The sequence below is a fragment of the Myotis davidii genome, unplaced genomic scaffold (genome assembly GCF_000327345.1).
Source record: "Myotis davidii unplaced genomic scaffold, ASM32734v1 scaffold835, whole genome shotgun sequence".
NCBI lineage: Eukaryota > Metazoa > Chordata > Mammalia > Chiroptera > Vespertilionidae > Myotis > Myotis davidii.
Genome location: NW_006286786.1, coordinates 12,349 through 20,489, shown reverse-complemented (window position 1 = coordinate 20,489; position 8,141 = coordinate 12,349). Strand labels below are relative to the sequence as shown.

At 34.7% G+C, this 8,141-nt stretch overlaps 1 protein-coding gene across 1 annotated transcript in view; it reads left to right on the top strand.

Annotated features, from left to right (window-relative positions):
* LOC102766147 (transcription factor SOX-5) overlaps window positions 1–8,141 on the top strand; it is a gene marked incomplete at its 3' end in the record, with an annotated part of 290,659 nt that overhangs the window by 282,337 nt on the left and 181 nt on the right. The gene's annotated exons all lie outside the window — the stretch shown is intronic.

Sequence of the window (8,141 nt, the reverse complement as noted above, 5' to 3'; positions counted from 1 at the left end):
TTATGATAAGTTTAGGCCATTATCATTTCTCACTAGATTTACTGTAGTAGTTGCCACACCTCTATTTGTCTCCAGTCTCTCCCTCTTTCAATCGATTCTATTCTTTGCCACAGAATTGATCTATCTAAAACAGAAACCAGGCTATGTCACTTTCCTGCTTAAAATCGCTCGGTGACTTCCCATTTCCATCCATGGCATCCTTTTTAACTTTATTTTATCTTAGGCTCCTACAGAGCTCCCAGCATCTGAAAGTAAGAGTGGTAAAAACAGAGTCTTTTCAGTACCAATCTGAAAAAAAGAAAAAGATTAAAAAGGGCAATCCTGGCCCTAGCTGGGTAGCTCAGTTGGTTAAAGCATCATCCCGATACACCAAGGTTGTGGGTTTGATCAGAGTACATACAAGAAGCGACCAATGAATGCATAAATAAATGGAACTACAGATATCTCTCTATCTCTCCCATCCCTTTTCTTCCCCTTCTTTTCCTCCTCTCCCTCACTTTCTCTCTCTCTCTCTCTCTCTCTCTCTCTCTCTCTCTCTCTCTCTCTGTCCCTCTCTCTCTGTCTCTCTTTCTCTCTTTCTAAAATAAAGAGAAATCCTAGTTTCATTAAATAGTGGAGGCTCACTTTGTGATTCTCTACACTTAGAAGACATGGAAAGTAGATACTAAAATGGTCATCGAAGATAATTTGGTATTGAAAATAACCATTTTTAAGAGACACTTCAACCAATAATCTTTCTTGACACTCTTTTGCAAGCTAAGTACTTCTTTTCTTGAGGTGTCTAGAATATCTTCCTCACTCTTCTCTGTTCTTTGTATCATTTGATTTGTTTTCATGTTTATCCCCCTCACTTGCTTCGGAATTGGTCTAGGGCAGGGATTTTGTGTGTGCAAGTGTATAGGTTTAATTTCTATATTTTCTAGCACCTAGAGAAGTTAATCTGGTATTTGTCAAGGAAGTAATACAAAAGTAAACCAACCAAACACACAAACATGGAAGGCTAATAAGGGAAGGAGTCGCCTTATTTCAATGAAAATAATGCCAGAAACTGTCCAGAACCTTAATATTAATTCAGTGGATGAAAGGGTATGTGTGTGTGTGCCTTTGACACCTGGTAAAAACATACCTTCTTTTGACAATCTTCCTTAGCCTAAATAAGCTTGTTAGAAAATGTTTTTCTTACTGTGTGCTATATAGCATAGAAATGAACCTTTCAGAGTGTTGTTAGAGATAATTATTATCTAAATGTTCATTAATTAAATGCTAATGTACTTAACATGATTCCTGAGGGGTTGAGTTATTTAATACTAGTTATATCATTTGTATCTATATTTATTGTAAGCTACCTAATATTCTGAAAACAATTGACTAATATGCCTCAGTGTATTTTTCAACTCTTTGAAAAATTTTAGTTTTGAGCTAGAATTTTCCATACTTAGCTTTGAAATAAGAAGCAAATTAATTTTGGAAAGGCTTAGGGAAAAACTGTTCAAATGGTTAAAACTAGGAAAGAGAAAAAGAAATTACTTTTAACTAGTTGAAAGTCAATTTCAATAACTTACACATGGTTGAACTTTAAAAGTCAGAATTTTCCATTATCTATGTTTTACAAAATAAGTCCCTCATGCGTTATTTACAAAATAAACCTGTTGTAATAGTTTTTAGTACGGTTAATTGAGGGATACCACAAATAGATGACATTATTTATTTCAGTAAAATATTTTTCCTCAACAGTTTCTGAATTTTTCTTTTGACATTAAGAACTACCCTTGACCTTGTTTTTAAAGTTTTATAGATTCTTACAGTCTAGTTTAGAACACTGACACATGCATGTACTATATTTTGAATTTAATTAAAATTTTAGATATATTGGCCATTTTCATAGTTCCTGTATTTGTGTTTACTTAGTAACCTGGGACAAATTTCAATTAAAGTCAATATTTTAGGACTAAAAAAATGGATTTAAGATAAACATGCTTCAAGTTATGTATGTTTCTATGTAGAATGGAGATGTTTACCATGCGTGATGCCTTAAACACAAACTTTTGGAAATTAGATATCCTGTTTATGATTACACATTTCTATCTTGGAAACTATATATGATAATAGATATACAATAGCTAGAATAGTCTTTTTAATTCCCACTGCCAGTCTTTTATTTTCTCTAATTCACTTAAACTCAAAAACATTTTTATGTGGCTGTATGTGGCAAACATTTTTTTAAAGTTTTTATTGATTTTTAGATAGGAGGAAGGGAGAGGAATAGAGAGATGGAAACATTGATGAAAGCGAAACATAGATTGGCTGTCTCCTTAACACCTTCCTATTGGAGATTGAGCCTCTAACCCGGACTTGTGCCCTGACCGGAATTGAATTAGGGACCTCTTGGTTTATGTGTGGACTCTCAACAACTAGGGCACACCGGTCAGACTAGCAAACATTTTGTATTGGTTTTCTAGGGCTTCCATAACAAAATATCACAAACTGGATGCATTAAACCACATAATTTGTTTTCTCACAGTTTTGGAGGCTAAAGATTTCATTCAGAGGCCTCTTTCCTTGCCTTATAGATGGTGGTCTTTCCCTCTGTCTTCACATGATTGTCCTTCTGTCTGTGTTATTTGTGTTCTAATCTCTCTTCTTATAAAGAAAGCAGTCTATTTGAATCAGAGACCACACAGAGGACCTCGTTTTACCTCACTTATCTTTGAAAGACCTTATTTCCAAATATAGTAACATTCTGAGGTGCTGAGGGTTAGGACTTCAAGATATCAAATTTGAGAGGGACAAAATTTAGCCCATAACATATAAGTATAATTATGTAGCTCATATAAATATTTCATATACATACATACAAACATTTATACATACATGTATACAATATGCCATGTGCATAAATATACACACCCACACAGTTCACCTGTGAACAGGGCAGGGATTAGGGCCCCTGACCCCAGGCAGTTGAAAATTCTTATATAACTTTTGACTCCCCAAAAACTTAATTTACCTTGGTATCCATGAAGGATTTGTTTCAGGATGCCTCGTGGATACCAAAATCCACAGACATTCAAGTCTGCTATATAAAATGGCATAGATCAATGTATACAATCAGCCCTTTGCATCTACTGATTTCCAAACAGGTATTTACTGGAAAAATCCACAGACAAGTGGATCTGTGCAGTTTAAACCTGTGTTGTTCAAGGGTCAATATTAATGATAATTATATTAATTTTATTACGTATACATTAATGAACTTAGGAAACGAAGAAAGATAAGATTCTAATCTATGCATTTTTTAATGTTATAGAATAGTTCAGATTTTAACCAAAATGAGTCTCAAATGTACTAATGTATAATACTTAATTTGTTATTCACAATTAGATGCTAGTAATTTGCAAGTGCTCAAAACAACTATGCAGATGTTTGCTATCAATCCAAATTGATGAGTAAGTCTTTATCCCTGGGTTCCAGGATCATGTTTAAGACCTCCTACTACCTAACTTCTTTAATGATACTTGTTAAAACTTTATTTTACATCCATTGCTGTTTCATATCCAAAAACACTCAAGTCTGAAGTACGTAAAATTTCCCAACTCCCTGCCTTCAATCTCTTTTCTCTCTATTCTATCACCTATCACGTAATCTGTCTTTCTCTCTATTCCTTCAGCATGTCCTAGTCAAACTTTGACACATTTCACCTTACCTAAAACATCTCTCCTCCCTTCCAACTGCACATTTTTGAAGGCCAAGCTCAACATTATTTATACCTTTATTCTGTAAAGAGAAAAGTTTTCCCTTAACTCCTATATGCTCACTGATTGTCCCTACTGCTCAAATAAACACTTAATTAGTAAAGATAGCTGTGTTTTAGAGACAAAGTTTTATTGTGTTGTGTTTTGTTGTTTGTTGTCTCCCACACTGCCAAGCAAATGTCTGGTCACATGGTAGATGTTATAAGTGCTTATTAATTGATTAATTCATAACAGGGAAAGTAAATTAAATAAAATGAATTATCACTGTGAAGAGCACCAAAGCCTCTATACTTCTGCTGTAGTTAATTTTAAGATTATATTCATTAAATGAAAATTATAAATGAATTATATTTTAAGTACTTAAATTGTCAAAACTAATAGCTGTCTTATAATGTTTATTTAAGGTTTGTGTAAATACAAATTCAGCATTTAAACATCTAAAATTCCCTTTACTTGATAAATTTTATGTTTTCTAGATTAAATATTAAAAATATCAAATGTAAGTAAATTCCTATTATGTAACATCAATCAACCCCCCTTATCATTGTTTTCTCCTTATTTGCTGGTTCTTTCTCTTTGGCATAGAACCATGCTATAATTTTTACAAGTATATGCCTTCTAAATAAAGTTTTATTTATCATACATTTTTCATAAACTACCGCAGAACACCTCATTGCAATTGTTAACTTCTGCCCTTCTCAAATGAAAACATATCATGTGCGGTTCTTATTAAAATTTTAATTCTAACTCAGAGCATATATCCTTGCTACCTTAACAACTTATCTCAAAACTTAGTGGCTGCACAACTGGCATGGCTCAGTGGTTGAGTGTCTACCTATAAACCAGGAGGTCACGGTTCAATTCCCAGTCAGGGCACATGCCTGGGTTGTGGGCTTGATCCCCAGTGTGGGGCATGCAGGAGGCAGCCGATCAATGATTCTTTCTCATCACTGATGATTCTCTCCCTCTCCATTCCTCACTGAAATCAATAAAAATATTTAAAAAGCAAACAACTTAGTGGCTTAAAACAACAAACATTTATTTGAACATAGCCGTGGTAGGTACCTCTGGCTCAGGATCTTGCCCATAGCTGCAGTCAAGGACTTGGTCGGAACTGTAGTCATCTTCAGGCTGACTTGGGGAGGAATCCACTTCCAAGCTCCCTCCGTTGGCTGCTGGCAGCCCTCCTGTCTTTGCTTGCTGTTGGTCGAAGAGATCAGTGCTTTGCTACATGAGTCTCTCCAAAGAGCAGCTCACAACATAGCCGCTTGCTCCAAGACACAGAGGGTAGAAATGGGAAAGAGAAAGCAAAACAGAGCCAGACACTTTGTGTAATTTATTCTCAAAAATAGTACTTCGTCACTTTTGTGTTCTATTTAAGAGGAGGGATTTACACAAAGGGGCATTGGGAGGCATTGGGACTCAATCTTAGAGGCTGCCTGCCACTGTGGATTTGGGGTAAAGTCTGAAATTCTACATTTCTAAGAAACTCTTGGTGATGCCAATGTTGCTCTTCAGTGGCTTTCTTTCAGTAAATAAGGCTCTACACTTTATGCCCCCAGCTTCTTCATTTCAACCATCCGGTATTGATCACTCTCACTCCAATTATGTTTTCTCACTGTCTACTCCACTGACATTGTCCCTGTTGAAGTTACCAATGATTCCCACATTACTAAACTCAGCATTTAAAAAAATAGGTCACTCTTTCGGAAAATCTTTCTTGACTTGGCTTCTGGAACACCTAATTCACATTTCTCCTCAGTTTTTCTGTCGTTACCTATCTCCTTGACCCTAAATGTTAGTGTATCCCACAATCCAATATCCTTGACTTCCTTTTTTTATTACTAACTTCAATATGATCTCATGAAGGGTTGATTATAGATTTACATTCCAGATTTGTGTTGACCACTCTCAGATTTGTCTCCTGTGTGGATTTCTGCCCTAAAATCCTGGCTTATTTATCAAGTACCTCAATGAACACCTCTATTTGGATATCTAACAGTAATGTTAAATTTAAGATGTTCAAATCGGAACTCTTTATCCCCCCCACCCCTTTGCCTTTCCTCTTAACCAGGTCCAGACTGGCAATCTTGCTTCTCATCCATGTTTGAAAACCCAACAACAAATAGTACCACTGTACAATCAGTTATTAAAGTCAAAACCCTAGCAGTTACCCTTGAGTTTTCTCTTTCTCTCATTGTAAAAAAATCATTAGGTTTAGTCAGTTCTGCCTCTTAAATACCACTTGAATTTCTCCACTCTCCATCCCAACATCATCACCCTGATCCATACCATTACTATGTATTATTTATACAGAGTTCTACATCTTTTTTATTATTGATTGTAACATCCAAACCACTAGCCCAAAGGATTTACGCAACTTGTCTTTTTTCCATGCCCATAATTTTTGTTTTGTTTTTTTAATGTTTTTATCCTATGGGGTAAAGTTTAGATTCTTTAAAATTGTTTATAAAGCTGTACAAAATCCGGCCCCTGATTCCCTATTCAGCTCCATTTATCTCTACTTCCCCTGAACTTCAACAATTTAATGACTAGGCTATGATAAAACCCTTCCATTTGACTCTGTCTTCATGAAAATTGTTTCCCTTGCTGAAATGCTCTTCCTTCCCTTCTTTGCCTGGCTAGCTTTTATTTCATTCAAGTTTTAGATTAAATATCACTTCTTCCTAGAGGCTGTCTTTGACCTCTTAGACTGGGTATGGAGCACCCACAATGTATTCTATAGTGTTATATACTTCCTTATCTTAACAGTCATAATATTTTATACTGATTTCTATATTTATCTTTTTATTTTGAATTATCATTGCTCCCATTAAGCTCTTACATTTGGGAAAGCCAGATCAGCAGAGGTAGATTCAAATATTGGTATTTTGAAGCCTGAAACATATACTTTGGGGGGCCTCTTTAAGAATAAAAATATCTACACCCATACATAAGTGAAAATTTTATGTTCACTTATTAAAAGAAATTCTAACAAAGTAGAAACTTATGGAAGCTGACGAATATAAAAACATATGACCCTATGCATACACTGCTATGGGACCTCCCCAGAATCCGATAGCATAAGCCTCATTAAATTCTCAGAGTCCCAAAGAGTAGGCTTTATTAAATTCCCAGTTAATACACCTGTGCATATTAGTATTCTTTAGAGCTCTATTTCTAGTGTCAAGAGCAGTGCTCAACAACAGAGCAAGTACTAAATAAATATTTTTGAATGAATATATTAACTGAGTTATTGTCAGGTATACTTTTCATACATTTGATATTCAATAAGTTTTTCACAAATTGGATTTTCAATACATGTCTTATATATTAGAAAATTGTTTTCTAGTTATTTTAAATTATTTGCTATGTTCACATTCAAATAATAATAATGTACGTATTTGTTTGCATACATTTGGGCTCTATGCAAAATGTCTGTTGCACCTCTTTGCAAAGTGGAAAAAAGTTTTGTATCAAAAATATACATTACAGTCCTCCTTATGTGTATATATATATGTACATGTGTGTGTCTATATTTTTATAGATTATATATATTAAAACTTTAAGGTTAATTTTTAATTACTAAGATTTACTTTTTTATATGTTCTCACAAATAGAAACCTTTGGGAAGAAACTATCTATTTTCTGTTTTCTTTTTATTTTTATAAACATTTGTCTGTGGAATAATAAAGGTACCAATATTTTATGTAACTTAAAAAGTACATTAGGCCCGGCTGAGTGTTGACCTAGGAGCCAAGAGGTCACCAGTTCGATTTCTGGTCAGGGCACTTGCCAGAGTTCCTGACTTGATCCCAGTAGAGGTGTGCAGGAGGCAGCTAATTGATGTTTCCCTCTCATCGATGTGTCCATCTCTCTCTCTCTAAAATATATATGTGTGTGTGTGCGTGCGTGTGTGTGTTTAAAGTGCATTAAATGTTTTCTTTATTATGAATGTGCCCACAAGACATTATTAAAGTGATTACTTGAATCATAGATTCAAAAGATAAGCTACTTGCCTTAAAGCTTTAGAGTTTAGTTTGTTAAAACAGAATTAAGTTTGTTAAGTTCCTTTTAAAATAATGTTTTATAATAACATTTTAAATTTGTTGAAGAGTTGGTGCTCATATCAAGATTGTCAGGTGTGTGTGTGTGTGTGTGTATGTGTGTGTGTGTTATAAAGTGCAACCCTCTGATCAATGCACACTTTTTCCTCCCATTTTTCTAAATACATCATGAAAAAAGGATGAGGTTTCCGCCTTAATTGCTTGTGCCTTTTATTCACATTCCTCTCTCAGCCAGATTTGTGAAAAGAGAGTTAGTAAAAGGCTGCACAATAGAGCTTTTCATTAGGCCTCAGCAAGGCACACAAAAGAAGGTTTGGAAAGA